Raw genomic sequence first — 19035 nt, forward strand, 5'->3', positions numbered from 1 at the left:
GGGGGGGGAGTGAGATAAATATTAATTAAGATAAGTGTACCCTATGCATAGGTGAGTGCTTGTATAGGGCTCATAATATTACGAGAAGGCCTGGAATGGCAAACTTACCACCTTGTCTTCATGAAAGGATTGGTAGGGTCCGCATGAGACTTAGTTGGAACCGGAGGCTCGGGAGAGGTTACCAGGAGAAACCCAAGGATGGGGTCGAGACCTATGGAGGCTATACCATGGTAACCATCAAGCTATGTGATGACACTCTCTTCTTAGAGTCACTTGTGTTTTGTGAGTTGAGTCACATGGATGTTTGTAGAGTCTTTTAGTCCTTTTGTACTTGTCTTACTTTGCTTGCTTGAGGGTTTTCTACTATCTCCTAGCACGGTGGGGTGGTTCCATTTCGGGATCACATGGTTGGGTGGTAGTGCCACTTCCCATCGGATGTTCTGGATTGTATCTTCAGGTGAGGAAAGGCTTCGCTGGTGTTTCTTGGTTCGTGGTTTATGTGCCAGCTCTTATTTGAGATCATTGTTCAGTTGAGACCTTGTGGTCATTGTATCAGACTTTTATGTAACCTTGATATTGTATCTTTGTAGCCAGTGGTATTATTGGAAGCCATGTATTTATGGATATTGTAATATTATTATGTCAGTGAAATGAATGTTATTGTTTTGATCTTATGTTTAAATGGTTTATGGAAATTGGATACATTGGAATACTTTTATTTCTTTATTATGAAATTTGGATGTATGTGTAGTTTTAAACTTAAGTTTTCAATTTATCTAATTAAATGGATTAACTATGGTATTAGTATAATCTATGGATTTAATCTTCGTTGGTTACCTTTAGGAAAACATATGGTAGACTTCCACTATGTTGTTAAACATGCAATGGTTTTAATTAGTGCACTTAGTCTTTAACAAGAAAAAAATTATTTCACCCTTTAGTTGCCTAGTTGTGTTGTTTTCCTTTAGGGTTTCTGGCGGGGCATTACATTGCGGACTGCTATACTTCACTTAGACTTAACTAGATATTATACATGTATTTTTTCTTTGTACAATAATTCAAGTTGATCCAAAAGAAAGTAATGTTATTGTTGTGAAGAGGATTTTTCAGATTCTTGAAGGCGACAGTTAACTATAATTTATGGTATCTGAAGAATGATGATTTGATGTCATGTGCTTATACTGATGTTGATTGGGAAGGTGATGTTGATGATCAAAAGAGTACCTTTGGTGGTGCATTTTTTTGGAGAAATAAGTTGGTTTCTTGGATGAGTAAGAAGCAAGATGTTATTTCTCTATATAATGCAAAAGCTGAATAAATTGTTGTTTGTAGCAACTGTACTTAGGTAGTTTGGATGAAGTAGATGTTGAAGGACATTGGAATTTTTTATGATAAGCCTACTTTTATATATTGTGATAATTCAAGTGCTATTAATATTTTCAAGAATTTTGTACTGTATTCTAAAACAAAGCATATATAAATCAAGTATCATTTCTTGAGGGGGAAATTCAGTGAGGAAGAAGTCAAATTAGAGTATATATCTACAAAGGATTAGATTGCAGATACCTTTACTAAGCATTTGCCTATAGATATATTTGTATATCTAAGAGATAAGTTAGGGGTCTCTACCCCTCCTGATGAGAACTAGATGCATTGAGATGCATCAATCCAGTGCACTTCATAGTCTTATCTTCTTATCTAGATTGATGAGCAAGTGTTGCTGCTCAACCGGAGTAGTTAGTGTGTGGTAAAAATGTTTAGATTTTTTATTTTATCCTAAGGGGGAGAGATTTTTCTTCTTAGAGGGAGAGATGCATGATTTGTATGTGTCTTTGGCATTTCTATCAAAGGGGGAGAGAAGCATGTGAAAAAATGCCTAATCATGGAAGTTTTGTCTGCATGATCTTAGGGGGAGATTCATGGTGTTGATTTCTTTCTTTGCATAATTGATTTTTTTTCACATTCATATGTTACTGTCAATGTCAAAGGGGGAGATTATTGGATTTTGTTGCTATAGAATATGTTATTGTCATTGATGTCAACATATTCCTGTATTCTTGTGTTTTGGTATTGCAAAGAGTTGGTTTGGTGAGTTAATCCACATCAGCAAGTCTGCAAGAGGATTTGTGATTTTAGTAATGAAGTATCTCTATTTGATTCAGTGTTGGTTTCATGATGGTATGTGGTAATTTTATTGACTTACGGATTTTGGTATGAGGATTGGTTTTTCAGTGTTGAGTATTGTAGAGTTCTGGTATTTGATCCGTTGTGCTCTGGAATGATTATATATTGAGTTGCAGATTTGGGAGAATGTTTGGGATGTTCATGTGTATCTTCAATTCAGATGGTTTTTTATTTGGTGCTTCGCAAGTTATATTTCTAGTCCCAGTTACTGTTGTTAAGTGTTCTTGAGTATCAGCGTGTCAATTGATGAAGATTTGATTAAGTGGTGTTGGTTTAGTCATTGCGAATGGTTCTAACATACTTGTTGGTGTTCATTAATCATGTCTTATTTGTTTTTCTGGTTTGCATTGATCATTGTGTGCATTATTGAGGATATTATGGGTTCGGTGATTTTCTTCGTGTTATGTGATATTTTTGGTGGTGTAGCATGTTACGAATAATCTTGGCAAGATTTATGGTGTTGTTGCATGTTCGTGGATTTGATTTGGGTCCATGCTATGTCATAATGGTATTGTATTGGTACAGTAGTTGATTTATGTATCATGTGATGTAATTTTGTAATTAGATCCTAACGGTTGAGTTGACCTTGTAGTCAAGGTTGATGATCTATATAAATAGGTGTCATATTCATGTAATTTTGTGATTGGCATTATGTCTGCATCATAAGAGAGTGGTGTATGTGCGAATAAGAAAACTCATCTTTTGGTGAGAAGTATAGAGAAGAGAGCGCTGCAAGATAGATAAATGTGCTTAACCGAAACTATCATCAGGCATTTGGAGATGCTATTCTTTTAGTTCATCTAATATGGATTATTGTCTAAATCTTTGTAAGACAATGAGCCTTCCTTAAAGGTTGTAGCCTTTCTAGGGTTTCTTATTTGAGCAGTGAGTTCTAGGCATTGTGCCTAAATGCATGTGCATTCCCCATTGTAATATTTTCACATACTACTACAGAGTATCATCTTATTGTGAGTAGGTTCCCATCATGGTTTTTCCCTTAACTGGGTTTTCCACAATAAAATATTGGTGATATGTGTGTTGTTGTTATTGTTCTTATATGTGTTCTTATTGCAATTGATCAGATATGAATTTGTTCTTAAATTGTTAGATCCGGTAAAAACTTATTCAACACCCCCCCCTCAGTTTTCCCTAATTGTTGTTGCCAATAGTCTATTAATTTCTTTCATGGTCTAAGATCTAATACCCTTAATAAGGTAAATAATATTTTTAGGAATCATATCCCCAACAAAAAATAGCATCCTCATCCTCAGAAAAACATGGTCACTTTGTCATAAGGGAAGATAGGGTCATCCAAGATTCTATATCTTTTGCTAAAGTCCAACAACTAAATTTTTTCCATGATTAAATAGATTCCACAATAAAATGAGAAGGATTTAATGTATAAGACTCTACTCAAAGAGGAAAGATTGAAGATGTAGTAAGAGTCAAGGGATACAAGGCCTCGATGAATACAACCAAACAATAAACTTGTTAACAATATTAATAATCTTGAAGAGTCCCTACTTAATAATTAATGATCTTTTTTTGAGAGTATTCCAAATTGTAAAGCCTTTCCCAATTAAATCCATTCTCCAAATCTCACCAACAATAATATCTTAAATAGTTATAGTTTAGAAATCTGTCCCAAGAATTGTTCAATGACTTCAATTGACTCCTGCAATGTTAGTAGCCAATCCTAAACTATTTAGGTCAAAGAGCCAAACACCAAAACCTCCACTTTTTGTGGCCTACACGCACCATCCAAACTAATAAGACTCTTTTTTTGAGTCCATTTTTTTGCCTAAATAAAATTCATAAAACAAAGTAAAACTCTTTTAGAAGAAATTTAGAAGTACAAAACATTTAGAGGCATGCATTAACATCATTATAGAAACATCAATGCTTATTTCAAACTTCAATCTAAGGGTTTTATATGTATGGTAACATTTGTTATTTCAAGAATTTCCATTATTTTTTTCTAAGCCTCTGTCATTTTTTTGTAGTTGATGTGAGAACACCAACATGGGGATTCACTTAGGTAAGATCCTATACAAAATAACATTTCTTTCCCATTTTTTCATGTGTGTAGGTTCAAATTTGGTAGTAGATAGCATTGTATTTATGCAAAGATGGTAACGATAGATATTCTCACATTTTTAATAGGTAAATTTCATTGGACCGGGGTGTCCCACATATGTATTTGACACTTTTTGGCTATATTTTGGAGAGGCGGGCCTATACTACCTCTTGAGTGCAAATTTTCTTTATTTTATTTGTACAAAATCCCTTAGACTATAGAACCTAGCTGATCAGTCAAACATTTTTAGGCTTAGCTCGCACCTATAGGTTCATCTCTATGTTTTCTTTCGTATATTTGAGCTACTATGCTAGTATTTTGTTTTTCATTTTTATTATTGAAACTTAGCATTTTGTTTTCATTAAACATAGTTCTGGAACATTCACTTCATAATTTTAATTCCATTTACCAATCAAAAGGGAATGGTAATCTAAAGTGTTCAAATCTTCTATTATGACACAACTTTAACATTATTTATTACTCCCTTTTGAATTGTGTAGATCATTGAGATCGTATTTTGCATCTATTTACTAGAATTTCATTTCTATATCTTTTAGATAGTACCTAAGCATCATTTTATTCATAGCCTTCTCAAGTGTATATAGAAATTTGAATTCTAGCTTTTGGAATTGAGAAAACAAATTGATGTTTTTCAAATATGTGTATTGCTTTAATTATTGATGTGGTAATTTTTGGATTCAATTTTCTATGTAGAGAAGTATGTTGTTATTATTGTTTGTATATCAAAGAACTAAGTCATCTTGCCAAAGTTTGGCAATAATTTCATGACAATAGTGCTTTATTTTTATTGATGACAACTTAGAATTGTAGTAATCTACTTTTGATTAAGACTTGGCAATAGAATTATATCCTTAAGTAGAAAAAATTTCTTGTGATTAATATTTGACATATGATTTTGTTCAATTGCTTGGATGACAATAATTTTGACAACTTTACTAGCTTTATAATAGTTGAACAAATAATATAAAAATAGTGATCACTATTTGGAATTGGTAGTGATTTAGTCTTTGGATATAGCTTAAAATCCATGATCTAATTGAAAAATCACAACTTTCCATTTTTTTGTGAATCTTATACTTAGCTTGTAGGTTCCTACTAGACAAAAAATTCATCCTTTTGTAAATAGATTCTATATCACTTTAACCAATGGTCCTTTCTTCTCATGATCTCTTTGACCTTTCTTTAATTCTACTCTAATGATGAATAGTGACAAATAGACATAAAATAGTATAGCATAAATAGGAAACTCTTCAACTCATATTCAATTGATTACATGATGAACAAAGAATTACAATTGTTTTAAATATATAGAAGTCTTGAGAGTATAGTTAATTTTCTAGATCCTTAGCCATCTTGTCACATTAGAATAACTCACTAACAAATATTAAACACATTTCCAACTTCTAAATCCTATTAAAGTCTAACCCTAGTAAGGGAGTGATTTAAAAAATTGTGACTAATATTTCCTCCTATGTTGAACTTCTAAAGGTTACCTTGGATAAGAGGAAATCCCAAATGCCTAACATCCCTACCCTTGCCAAGAAAAATAAAATTAAGAAAGAAAACTTGGACCCTCAGATTATTGAGGATATAAGAGAGGAGGAGAAAGAATATCTAGATGAGATTAAATAGGGAGTAATGATAAAATAAATATTGTTGGTAATTCTAGTCGTTGTAGATCGACAAGAATTGCAAAGGCAACTCATGATGCAAAAGAAAAATAAAACAAATAGAAAAAATAAAAGGTCCATCCTTAGAAGATGAAGAGGATCTCCATGATGATAACTATCCTCCTCACTTTGATGGAGTGGCAGTTAAAGATAGTGAATATGATCAAGATAGGGAGAAAATGGAAGAGAGAGATAATGATTATGAGGAAGAGGAAGAGAACAATAGTGGAAAAGAGAATATTGATAAGGAAGAGAAGAGGGAGAAGTAAATAAAGATGTGTATGATAATAGAGATGTGAAAAAAAATCAAGATACTAGACACTATTGAAAAGGAAAGAGTGATAAAAGAGAGAATATAGAGATTCTTTTACTAAAAATCTAGTTGCATAGCTACAGAAGGATGTGATAGAGCTCGAGGAGGGACTAGAGAAAAGTAACAATAAAAAATATAACAAATTTGAACAAGGTCTTAATGTTATTATAGACATCACTAATGGTACAATGAACAAATTTATTATGGGAGTTGTTCCAAAAATTTAAAAGATAAACAAATAACTTAAGAAACAAGGCAAGAAAGCTAGTGAAGAAAGAATGAGGATCATACAAAAAATAATAGAAAAGATTAGGAGGATTATTTAGATTCTCGTATGGCCAACTAGAACCTCATTAAATGATTCTACTCTTGGGTGAAGTTATTCTTTTCTTATGTTCTTTTGTTTGTTCAATTTTGTTATTAGTTGCATTAAGGTTAGTTTGCATGCCTCTAAACATTTTTAGATAGTTCTCTTGTTTTGCTTGTACTTTGTTGTTTTAGTCCAGGTTTTGGTACTTTGGTTTTATGACTGAATGTGAAGCCTATTTTGTTCACTATTTTTAATTATGTGTTTTCATTATAACTTGGGATCAGGGCCCTTCCCTACTTAATCTATCAAAAAAATTAAAATAATAATAAAGATAATTATAACAAATGCATATATTAGTAGAATTAGCCAAAGGATAATTTTAGCTGATCATATTTTTCCCTTCTTTGAGATGGTACTATAATCTAATGCAAGTAGTATTGTTTTTAAAGTGTTCAACTCTTCTATTAGGACACAAGTTTAACATTATTTAGTATTCCCTAATAAACTGTGTAGACCATTGATATCTTAAGTTTTCATCTATAGACTAGAATCTCATTTCTATATCTTTCAGATTGTACCTAAGGATCATTTTCTTCATAGCCTTCTCAAGTGTTCATAGAAATTTGAATTCTAGTTTTTGTAATTGAGACAACAAATTGATGATATTCAAATATGTGTATTGCTTTAATTTTGATGTGGCAATTTTTGGATTCAATTTTATATGTAGAGAAGTATGATGTTGTTCTTGTTTGTAGATCAAAGAACAAATTTATCTTGCTAAAATTTGGTAAGAATTTTATGACAGCAGTGCTTTATTTCCTTTGATGGCCACTTAGAATTGCAGTAATTTAATTTTGATTCAGACTTGGCAACAAAGTGACATTCTTAAGTAGTAACCTTTTCTTGTGATTAATATTTGACATATGATTTCCTTCAATAGCTTGGATGACAATAATTTTGACTACTCTAGTAGATTTATAATAGGTTTGAGAAAATAATATAAAAAATATGATCACTATTTGGATTTGGTAGTGATTTAGTCTTTGACTATGGCTTAAAATTCCATGATTTAACCAAGCAATCACAACTTTCCAATTTTTTGTGAATCTTATATTTAGCTTGTGGGTTCCTACTAGACAAAAAAATCATCCTTTTTGTAAATACAACATATATCTCTTTAACCAATGATCCTTTCTTCTCATGATCACTTTGACCTTCCTTTAATTCTACTCTAATGATGAATAGAGGAAAACAAACATAAAATACTATAGCATAAATAGGGAACTCTTCAACTTGTATTCAATTTATCACATGATGAATAAGCATTACAATTGTTTTAATATATAGAAGTCTTGAGAGTATAGTGAATTTTCTAGAACCTTAACCAACTTGTCACATTAGAAAACTCACTAACAAATAGTAAACACATTTCCGACTTTTAAAACCTACACAACAAAAAATTACTATTTTTTAGTAGGGGAGATATTAATATTTTTATTCTAACAAAGTGTTCTTCTACTTAAAAAAATAGATAAGTAGAAATATCTCAATATTTTTATGTGTATATATTTTAATATTTAAAATAAATTTAATAATTTGATAAACTAAATTTCAATTATTTGTATCAACATGAAACATGATTAGCATATCATTCTAGAAATTGTACCCATCTATCTAATTTTTCTTCATATGAAAAAAACTAAATCTAATTAATATATAAAAAGAGATCATATCATCATAAAGTAAAAATAATAATAAATTATCTTCCCCTTAACGAACCATTGTCAAGATATATGGAAACATCATATGCTAAATTATTCTAGCATAAAAATAATAACAAAGTCTCTTCCCCTTAAAAAATCATTGGCAAGATATATGAGAACTTCATTATTCTAGCATAAAAATAATAACAAAGTCTTTTCTCCTTAACGAGCCATTGTCAAGATATATGGAAACATCACATGCTAGATTTGATATATGGAAATTATTCTAGCATAACGATATTTATGAGGTAGACAGATTGCAATGCTCATCAACAAAAATATCGTATGATTGATCAAAATAGAAAATGTCACAAACAAAATCTGATTTATAGTCTCGCACAGGAAACATTTTGACAGGAAAATACTATAACCACTCTAGGATAGGATTCAAATTTAAGACCTAATACTGTTTCAGAGTAAAATAATTATTCTATTTTTACGTCCGTTTTCATAATTGTTAGGAAGACCCTCACCCACTTTTTTGATACTTAGGATCTAGGGAAAAGTTTAATAGGAAAACCATCAGCTTGATCTATCGATACTTTTTCATCTGGGTTAAAGGCAATGTAGTCTCTGAAATTTTTAACAAAATGATGTAGGAATAGTAGTATTTCCATCTTTCCAAACTCCCATCCTGGACAAACTCGCTGCCCTGCATCGATTGCTAAGAAGGTATAAGGAGTCACATGCATGCCTTCCTCTTGAAATCGTGAAGGACTGAATTTATTTGGCTTAGCAAAATACTCTTCTTTCATATGTGTGCTATGCACTGTACAAAAGATCTGTTCATTACATACGTACATCCAAAAAGATCATTATTATGCTAGATTTAAGTTTTCTGATTTCAAAAGAGAAAGAAAGGAAAGTTTTTTTGCTATGATTTGAGTTGATAAAAATATTTGAAATCAATATAGACTCACTTTCCATCCTTTGGAGATTATATAGCCTTTGTAATCAATATCAACGATGGCCTCACGAAATGATCCAAAACCTGGTGGATTCATGCGCAATATTCTTGAACAACTTGCCATGTATATTTCATATCTTTGACATCCTTCTAGCTGATTTTTTCTCCATCTTTTACGCTGGATATAATTCTCATTTATTCTTATATATACACTTGTCGGGTATTAATGAGAAACCCTAATGATAAAATTAAAATAAACAAAAGAGCAGAGTAGGGTGTTTTGCCTACCTTGAACGACTTGTTCATAGCAGTTACCATTGGAAGAAAGAAATTTAAATAGATTAGTGAGTGTTGAAACTGTTCTCTCGAATGATGCGTGAAACAAAAGAGTAAAATTGTTGAGGATCTCCTTGTCCGTGAGTGGATTCTGTTGGAATTTATTGTCCTGGGCACTAGACAACCCCAACGGATATCTCCCCACCTATCTGTCAAGAGAACAGCTGAAGCAGAACATCCTAGATGAGATTTGGTTGGGATTTTCACCCAATTGCTCTTGACATGAACAACAAAAGAGTGTAGAGGAATTAAATGAGGTAGATGACTGTTTGAAATTTGAATTTGGAGGTGAATTTTGTGAAGACAGTAAAGTGACAAAAGGAGAGAATATTCTATAGTTAGTCAGTTAGTAGAGTTAAGAGAGTTCAATAGAATAGAGAGAACAGAGAGAAGTGTAGCTCTAGAGTGAGTGCAAAAGACACTTACAACAGCAGCCTGTGTGTGAGTGTTTTGTCAATTGAGCAAGATAGCTCCTGACTGTATGGTGTGTCAGTTGAGAAGTGATTGCTCCTGACTATGTCCAGCTCCAAGTGAGCATTGTAGTGAGCTCAGAGAAGCTCCATTTTGTGTAGAACAGAGAAGCTCCTGATCATTGCTCAGTAGTTTGTAATCTGTAGTTAGTTTATAGTTTATAATTTGTTTTTTGTAATCTCCAATCCAGTTTAATAGAAAGCAAGAAATCATGCATGTCTCCTGAAGTCTATATTTTGAACTTAGTCCTATGGGTGTATTCCTAGCTACTTGGGAATTGAGATAGTAGTCTATGTTTGCATTGTTTGGATCCGCCCATCTTGAGAGATTTTTTATCTCTCCACATGGTATCAGAGCTATAGAGCTAAAGTCCCTAAAGTGTTTGGGCATTTGTATTTTCTGGGTGTTTGAGTTTTTTGTCTAGGAGACATGGTTGGAGATGAAGGAAAGAGTTGACAGCAACCTCCATCCTTTAATGGATAAAATTATGATGTTTGGGCCATGAAGATGAAGATCATCATGTTGCAAACGATTTCTGGGGACTTTGTGCAACTAGGTTTGTGGATACGACTGATCCAACTCAGTATGCTACCCTCACAAATAATCAGAAGAACCAGTTGAGGGAAACAAGAAGAAAAGATTCTAAGGCATTGCGTTTGATTGAAGCAACCTTGACAGAGGCAATATTTACCAGAATAGCAACAACTAACTATGCTAAGGAAGTGTGGGAAATCCTCCAAACCAGTTATAAGGGGACTAATAAAGTCAGATTGGTGAAGCTCTAGATACTAAGAAGAGATTTTGAGACTCTTCAAATGAAGGAAAGTGAGTCCATTTCAGAATTTCATACAAGAGTCTCTAGTTTGTTGAACTAGTTAAGGACGAATGGAGAAACCATGGAGGAGCAAAGGATTGTTGAGAAAATCCTCCAAAATTTGCCATCAAAGTTTGATGTAATAGTGATTGTCATTGAAGAGGCAAAGGAACTGTTAGTTTTTACAGTTGATGAGTTGATGGGTTCTCTTTAAACCCAAGAGCAATGCCTAAATAGGTCTTCTACTTCTTCCCAAGAGCGAGCTTTCAAAGATCAAGCCAATGCAAGAGGCGGGGGAAGAGGAAGAAATGGTAGGAGTTCAAGAGGTTGAGGCCATGGCAATGAAGAAAGCTCAGGAAGAGAAAACAACCAAGAGGGAGAAAGCATATCTCAAAATAACTCCAAACAAGGCAAGAAGAACAATAACTTGAATCAGAGGTATGACAAGAGCAATGTAGAGTGCTTTACCTGCCACAAGTTTGGGCGTCATACAAGAGATTGCTGGAAAAAGAAAGGAAATCAATCAAAGAAGATTGCGATTGTGGCTGATGTGAATTTGGGTGGAAGTAATCTATCCACGACCTTCATCATGTGCAACATTGGTGAAGAAGGCACCCTAAAGTGTGGTATTTGGACAACAGTTGTAGTGACCACATGAGTGGTAATGAGAGTTTGTTCTTATTTATTGACAAGATTGTCAAATCTGAGATCAAAATGGGGAACAATGAAATAGTTCTAATTGTGGGCAGAGGATCTATTATGATCTACACCAAGCAAGGTGAGAAGAAGGAGATTGAGAATGTTCATTTTGCCCCAGGCATTAAACATAATCTCATGAGTGTTGGTCAGCTGATCCAAAATGGATACAAGTTGCTGATGGTGAAGGGTGAGTGTGTCATTTTTGATAAAGATGGGAGTTAGAAGATAGTTGCACCAGTTCAAATGACAAAGAATCAAATGTTTCATTTGAGAATAGAGATGTGTTTCCCTTTTCAATTCAGTGCTACACCTCCCAAGCAAGCGTGTACAAAAGTGCAACAATTAAAGGCCCTCAAGAGTAGCATTGAAGACCTTTCAAAGCTATGACATCTCAAGTATGGACACTTGGGGTATGCTGGTTTGAGTTTATTGTCCAAGAAAAGAATGGTAGATGGTTTGTCATTTATAGAAGAGCCTAGTAGCAAGTGTGAGGCTTGCATTTTGGGTAAGAAACATAGGCTTCCCTTTCAAAAAGGAAATTCAAGAAGGGTAAGAGCACCATTTGAGCTGGTGCATAATGATTTGGTTGGCCATATGCAGACCATTTCTATTGGTAATAGCCACTATTTTATGACCTTCATTGATAATTTTAGCCGTAGGACATGGGTTTATTTTTTGAAGCATAAATTTGAAGCTTTTGATAAGTTTTTGTTGTTTAAAGTCCAAGTTGAAAAGGAGAGTGGACATTGCATAAAATTCCTAAGGTCAGATCATGGAGGAGAGTATACCTCCAATGCTTTTGTGAATTTTTGCAAATAAAATGGCATAAAGAAGGAGCTAACAGCCACATATACTCTACAACAAAATGGCATGGTTGAAAGAAAGAATAGGACCATTGTTGAGATGGCAAAGAGCATGCTCAAAGAAAAAGGATTACCAAATGAATATTGGGGTGAGGGTGTAACAACAATGTATTTGATAAATAGAAGTCCAACCAAGGCGGTTCGAGACAAGATTCCACAAGAGGCATGGTCTAAGAGAAAGTGGATGGTTGAGAACCTTAGAGTGTTTGGGTGTATGGCATATGCTCATGTGCCAAAGGAGAAGAGGTAAAACTTGGATGACAAGGGTGAGAAATAAATTTTCACGAGCTATAGTGTTGAGTCCAAGGCATATAGACTATACAACCCCGTCACCAAGAAGATCATCATTAATAGAGATGTTGAGTTCTTGGAGAATGAGTCATGGGATGGCTCGATGAATACCTCTTCATCCACCTCATAAAGTGTGCCCATCAATGATCATGATGATGAGTATGATGATCGGGAAGAAGCTCTTGACATATCCTGATAGATCATGAAAGTTCCTAATGCAGACAGGTACTCAAGCAGACTATCATAGAATTCTTAGAATTCAATGTGCTAGATAGTTCCGGACAGCACTTGAGAGCTCTCGACAACTCCGAATAGCTCTTGACAAAAACAGGCAGAAAGGCAAGGAGCCAGAGGTAGATAGAGAATCTTCTCCTGACTATTTCTGATGGTACAAATCAAAGTCTACATAGCAAAGCAACAATAGTGGTGAGAGTTCAGACCCCACTCTCACCTCCCTAATGCCAAAGAAGACCAAGAGTTTAAGGGAGATCTACCAAGATGAAAGGTATGATGATGTGTTTGATGAAATTATGAACTTTGCGTTAATTTCTCATAGTGATCCGATTTATTTTGAGGATGCTATTAAGGAGGAGAAATGCTGTGAGGCCATGGATGAGGAAATAGAAGCAATAGAGAGGAATGACACTTGGGAGTTAACTGGTTTGCCTCCCAACAAACAAGTCATTGGGGTTAAATGGGTCTACAAGACCTAGAGCAACGCCAAAGGTAGAATAGAATGTCGCAAGGCAAGATTAGTGGTCAAGGGGTACAAACAACAGTTTGGTAGAGATTATGATGAGACGTATGTCCCCATTGCAAGAATGGAGACCATGCGGGTGGTCATAGCCATTGTAGCCTAACACAAATTGAAGGTATTTTAAATGGATGTGAAGTTCGGCTTCCTTAATGGAGTGTTGAGAGAGGAGGTTTATGTGGAGCAGCCACCTAGTTATGAAGTTTCGGGTCATGGAGGCAAGGTATATAGGCTAAAGAAGGCTCTTTATGGGCTGAAGCAAGCTCCATGTGCATGGTACAACAAGATTGACTCATATTTGATGAGTAATGGCTTTGGAAAAAGTGATGGTGAGACCACTCTTTACATCAAGGCAACTAATGGTAAGATTCTCATTGTTGTCTTGTATGTTGACGATTTATTTTTCACTGGGGATGATGATTTCCTCATTGCTGATTTTAAAGAGGCCATGAAAAGAGAGTTTGAAATGGCTGATTTAGGTCTCTTGAGGTATTTTCTAGGCATAGAAGTAAAACAAATGCATGATGGTATTTTTATCTCTCAAGAAAGATATGCTAATGATATCTTGAAGAGATTTAGAATGTATGGTACAAGCTTGCACCAACACCAACAACCACATGTCTTAAGTTGAGCAAGGAAGATTGCAGCAGCAACGTTGAGCTGACCAGGTATAAGAGTTTGGTTGGAAGTTTGATGTATTTAACAACAACTAGGCTTGATATAATGCATGCAATGAGTTTGATTTCTAGATTTGTGGAGAATATGTCATTTTGTATAATTTTGTGGGTGATTTTAGATTGATTGGTTACACAAATAGTGATTGGGTAGGAAGTTTAGATGATAGGAAGAGCACATCCGGGTATGTGTTTCATATGGGTTAAGGGGTAATCTCATGGGCTTCTAAGAAGCAACCCATTATTGCCCTATCAATAGTTGAGGTTGAGTATATAGTAGCGAATGTAGTATCATGTAAAGCTATTTGGCTAAGAAGAATATTAGCAAATTTGAAAGAAGAACAATAGGATGGAACACTTATCTTTTCTGACAATGTTTCATCAATTACATTGAAAAAAATTCTTGTGTTTCATGGAAGAAGCAAGCACATTGAATTCAGGTATCACTTCATTCAAAGTGGTTGATAATGGGCAAATAAAATTAGAATTTTGCAGGTCTAAGTAGCTGCTAGTAGACATTTTCACCAAGCCATTGGGCAAAGACAACTTTGAGCACCTAAGGATAAATCTGGGCATAATCAATTTGAATTTTTTATTCATTTTGTTGGCTCAGGACAAAGGGGGAGTGTTGGTATTTATTGTCCTAGCCATTGGACAACCCCCAATGGATGTCTCCCCACCTACCTATCAGGAGAGCAGCTGAAGCAAAATAGCACTAGAGGAGATTTGGTTGGGATTTTCACCCAATGCTCCTAACGTGAACATCAAAAGACTACAGAGGAATTAAATGAGGTAGATGAATGTTTGAAATTTGAATTTTGGGGGGAATTTTGTGAATATAGCAAAGTGACAAAAGGGGAGAACATTCTCCAATTAGTCAGTTAGTAGAGTTAAGAGAGTTCAGTAGAACAGAGAGAAGAGAGAGAAGTGCAGCTCCACAGCGAGTGCAAAAGAATTTTACAGCAGCAGCCTATGTGTGAGTGTTTTGTTAGTTGAGCAAGATGTTGAGGAGTGATTTCTACTGACTGTGTGCAACTCCAAGTGAGCATTATAGTGAGCTTAGAGAAGCTCCATTTTGTGTAAAATAGAGCAGCTCGTGATCGCTACCCGGTAGTTTGTAATCTATAGTTAGTTTATAGATTGTAATTTGTATTTTCTAATCTCCAACCCAGTTTAATAGAAAGCAAGAAAGCATGCATTTCTGCTTCTGTGTTTTGAACTTACTCATGTGGGTGTATTCCCAGATGCTTGGGAATTGAGACAGCAGTCTCTGTGTGCATTGTTTGGGTCCGCCCAGCTTGAGAGATTTTTTATCTCTCCACAAATTCCATCTTTCATCTTTGAAGGTGATCAACATAGAGAGCAAATCTTGATTGCTAGATGTTCTGCCTGAACTTATTCAATTCTTCTCTTTTTCATCAAAGAAGACAGAATTTGCTCGATGATGGAGTGTGCTTCAAGCGCTTTGACAAAAGCAGTTCCTGGAAAGTCCAGCGGAATAGAAATGGATCCAACAATTGTAGTTTCCATGAGTTGATGGAGTCGCCTTCTTTCAGAACCATCGTTCATATCGAAAAATAAACTGCTTCCTATTGAAAAGATAAGCTCCCTCACCAAGGGAAACATCATCACTTGAGATTTTCCCTTCCATTTTTGGGTGATATGAAGTTGGATATCGGAGCTCATTTTAGACATATAGCCTTGCAATGCTCGAGGACCAAGAAATCAGGCTAGTGCAGCATGGAAGATGCGGTTCTTGTCTCCCCTTTGGTTCAAAATGGATTCCTCCCCGAGGAGTTTCATGAAATTCCTGGCCATGACGGCTTCACAACTTTATCCTCGTTGGATACATTAAGTAGTTTCCAGCGGAGCCATACACTACTATCGTTGGATGTCTGATTAGTGATGTGTTGGAAACATCACCGAATTTCTTTACTCTCTCATCAAAAAACTGTTGGGGAGTGCCTAATCTAAGCGCCAGCAGGAATTGTATTGATTCCCCGATGACGGTAAAGCCTAACTTTCCTAGGAGAATTTTACGCGAGGATTGGCGCTTCCAACAGTTGAGAGAGAAAACAAGAATCCCCCAAATTATAGAGACAATAATTGAAAGAATGACTGGCAAAGTCTCCACCTCAAAAATATCCCACACAATCTGAACTGTGCATCTTACGAAATTAAAAACACCCATTTCAATTAGAAGAGAACAAGAGTGTAGCAGAAAGATTACACCTGATTGAAGGAATGAAAGATGCTAGAAATTACCACATGAATTGTGTCTTGTATGAATCTAAAATAGTCCTTTTATAGAGGATTGAAAGCTATTGTCTACTGGTCATAATCGATTACAGATTCGAGCGTATATTCATCTGATTCACGATTAAAAATACAATTTTCTATTTCAATATTTAAAAATATTAAACATATATTCGTCTGATTCACGGAAAACTACATTGTTCACAAATTAATTCATCTTTTTCTTCAGTAAGTCTAGATCCCGTGCATTGACGATCCCTCTTGATGTTATTACCACCTGACTGTGAGTCCTTCGATTTAAATAATGGAATAAACTCTTAGTTTTATCACTTCCCCTATCACATTGAGGCTAGTCACACTGCATGTTGCATGTCATGGTGCCCTACAACATTGTTTTAGACCGTCCTTGCATTCATCCCATGGGTGCTATTATTTTACAATAATTGGGAAGGAAATAGTATTTAAAATGTTTCTAAATAGAATAAAAACATATGCTCAAATATGTCAGACATTTTATGTATGCTTTTTCTTTTTTAATTGTTTTATTTTTAAAATAATTCTAATATTCTCTATTCAATAGATATTTGCAAGGCATATTTTATGTTTGTTGTCATTTTTCTACTAAAAATTATTCACATATATTAATTTGCACCTATGCTTAGTTTCCTTTGAAGAATTTGCAACTTCAATTTTAAACCATGCTATGAAATTATAAATATGGGGCTTGGTTTTAGACCATTGAGGAACAAGGACTTAGAATTAGATAATATATAGGTTGGATGTTCACACTAACATAAAAATGCACAATTTGTACTCTAATTATTACATTAGAAACAATTAGTTGATATGAGTTCAAAATGAATTCGAAAATGCATTGGGCATGCATTATTCACCTTTACATTTTAACTCAACTTTGATTTGCATGTGAACTTCTATGAATCATGCATGCCAATGTAAACAAGTAGTACATATGAGAATAAATAATAATCTCATATAAAAGGGACATAGATAAAGGACATGCATATGCTCTTGGTGATAAGTACATCTCCCAACCTCCATCTCAAAAAAATTATGATTAGAATGTAATAGTATTCTATAATAGACATCAGAAACTACCTAACAATGCTAGAACCAATGTTTAAAAGTTAAAGGTAGATGTACAATTGTAAATAAGTTATAATACTCAAAATAAATGTGGGATGCAAAGTGTCATTCATCAACCAAAGTAAAGTGATTTCCTGTTGTAGAAAATACATTACAATAAAAATAAGTTCAATTAAGAATGATCTATCATAATAATATATTATTATTATTATAGGTTTGTAAAGGAGGCCTCATAATCAAATTTTGTAGGGTTGTGAATGTGCGACCTATGCCCCTATTGAGGCATGTCTAACCCAAGTGCCCCAAAGAATTGTATTGATTCCCTAGTGACAGGGAAGCCTAACTTTCTTGGGAAAATTTTAATTGAAGATTACCACTTTGAATAGTTTAGAGAAAGAGAAGAATCCCCAAAATAATAGAGATGGTAATATAAGGAATGACATGCAAAGAATCCACCTCAAAAATATCGGACAAAGTTTGAACTAATCTTGCAAAGTTAAAAACAACCACTTCAATTAGAAGGGAAGAAGAGTGAAGTAGAGAGATTACCAATGATTGAAGGAATGAAATATTGCAAAAATTTGCACATGAATTTATTGGAAAAAATAATTTCCCTAAGCGATCTTGTCACTTACCTACCTATTAAGAGTGTCCCATTAGTGATTTTCCTAGGATCTTGATCCACCTTTCTCCTAATGTATAATAGTCTTTTATCAGTGAATTTAATGTATGTATGTAAGTTTAAATTTTAATTGTTTAGCATCACAAATTGTACACCCTTAATGAGGTTGTCAAATTCCATGCTTAGTTAGTACTCACCTTAGTGTATCTCATTGCATTTTGCATTATAGGACTTCCTTAGGAATTTAATTAAACCTAAGTCCTCTCTCATCAAGACACATATCATAAAATTGGACCCTTGATCCTAGGTGTGCCCCTTTTTATTTAATCTTGATTTAATTCTAATCTTAACCTAATTTCAATCTTCAAAACACATTCTTTATATCTACACATTATGGTTTGAGCCACCGAGCTAGATTTGGCATAAGAAATTCGAGAAAAAGTTGATAGGATCAAAACAAATATCTACTACTCGGTCCCAAACTTTCTTCCTTGAATTTTAGGTGGATAATTTGGAAATCTTTTATAATTAAAATCTAACTTCATGTCAAATTATATCAACTCTAGGTCATTTTTTTAATCAAATTCAAACCTAGGGTTTCATATTTAAGGAAAGTCTTTTCCCCATTTAAGGATTCTATCTAGCAATTAAAGAGGAGATCCTTATGGAGAAAAATTACTACTTTTAGGTGAAGTTTTAGACCTTCAAATTCATCCATTATGAAAAATTCATCAACCATGAAAGCTTTAAGAGAAATTGGAGGATAATAAGGAAATCATTTTGATGATTGGCTTGTACCTTTTCCTAAGGATTTGGTATGATTTCATGTTTTTGTTATACCTCTATATTGAGCTTTATATCTACATCACTTTAGTTTTCAAACTTATATTATTGCTTTAGATTTTC

The 19035-nt window shown here is 34.2% G+C and overlaps 1 pseudogene; it reads right to left on the reverse strand.

Moving 5' to 3' along the window:
* Positions 1 to 8826: 8826 nt before the first annotated feature.
* LOC131059643 (taxane 10-beta-hydroxylase-like) lies at positions 8827 to 16338 on the reverse strand (annotated as a pseudogene).
* Positions 16339 to 19035: the final 2697 nt, after the last annotated feature.

This window comes from Cryptomeria japonica, chromosome 9 (assembly GCF_030272615.1).
Source record: "Cryptomeria japonica chromosome 9, Sugi_1.0, whole genome shotgun sequence".
NCBI lineage: Eukaryota > Viridiplantae > Streptophyta > Pinopsida > Cupressales > Cupressaceae > Cryptomeria > Cryptomeria japonica.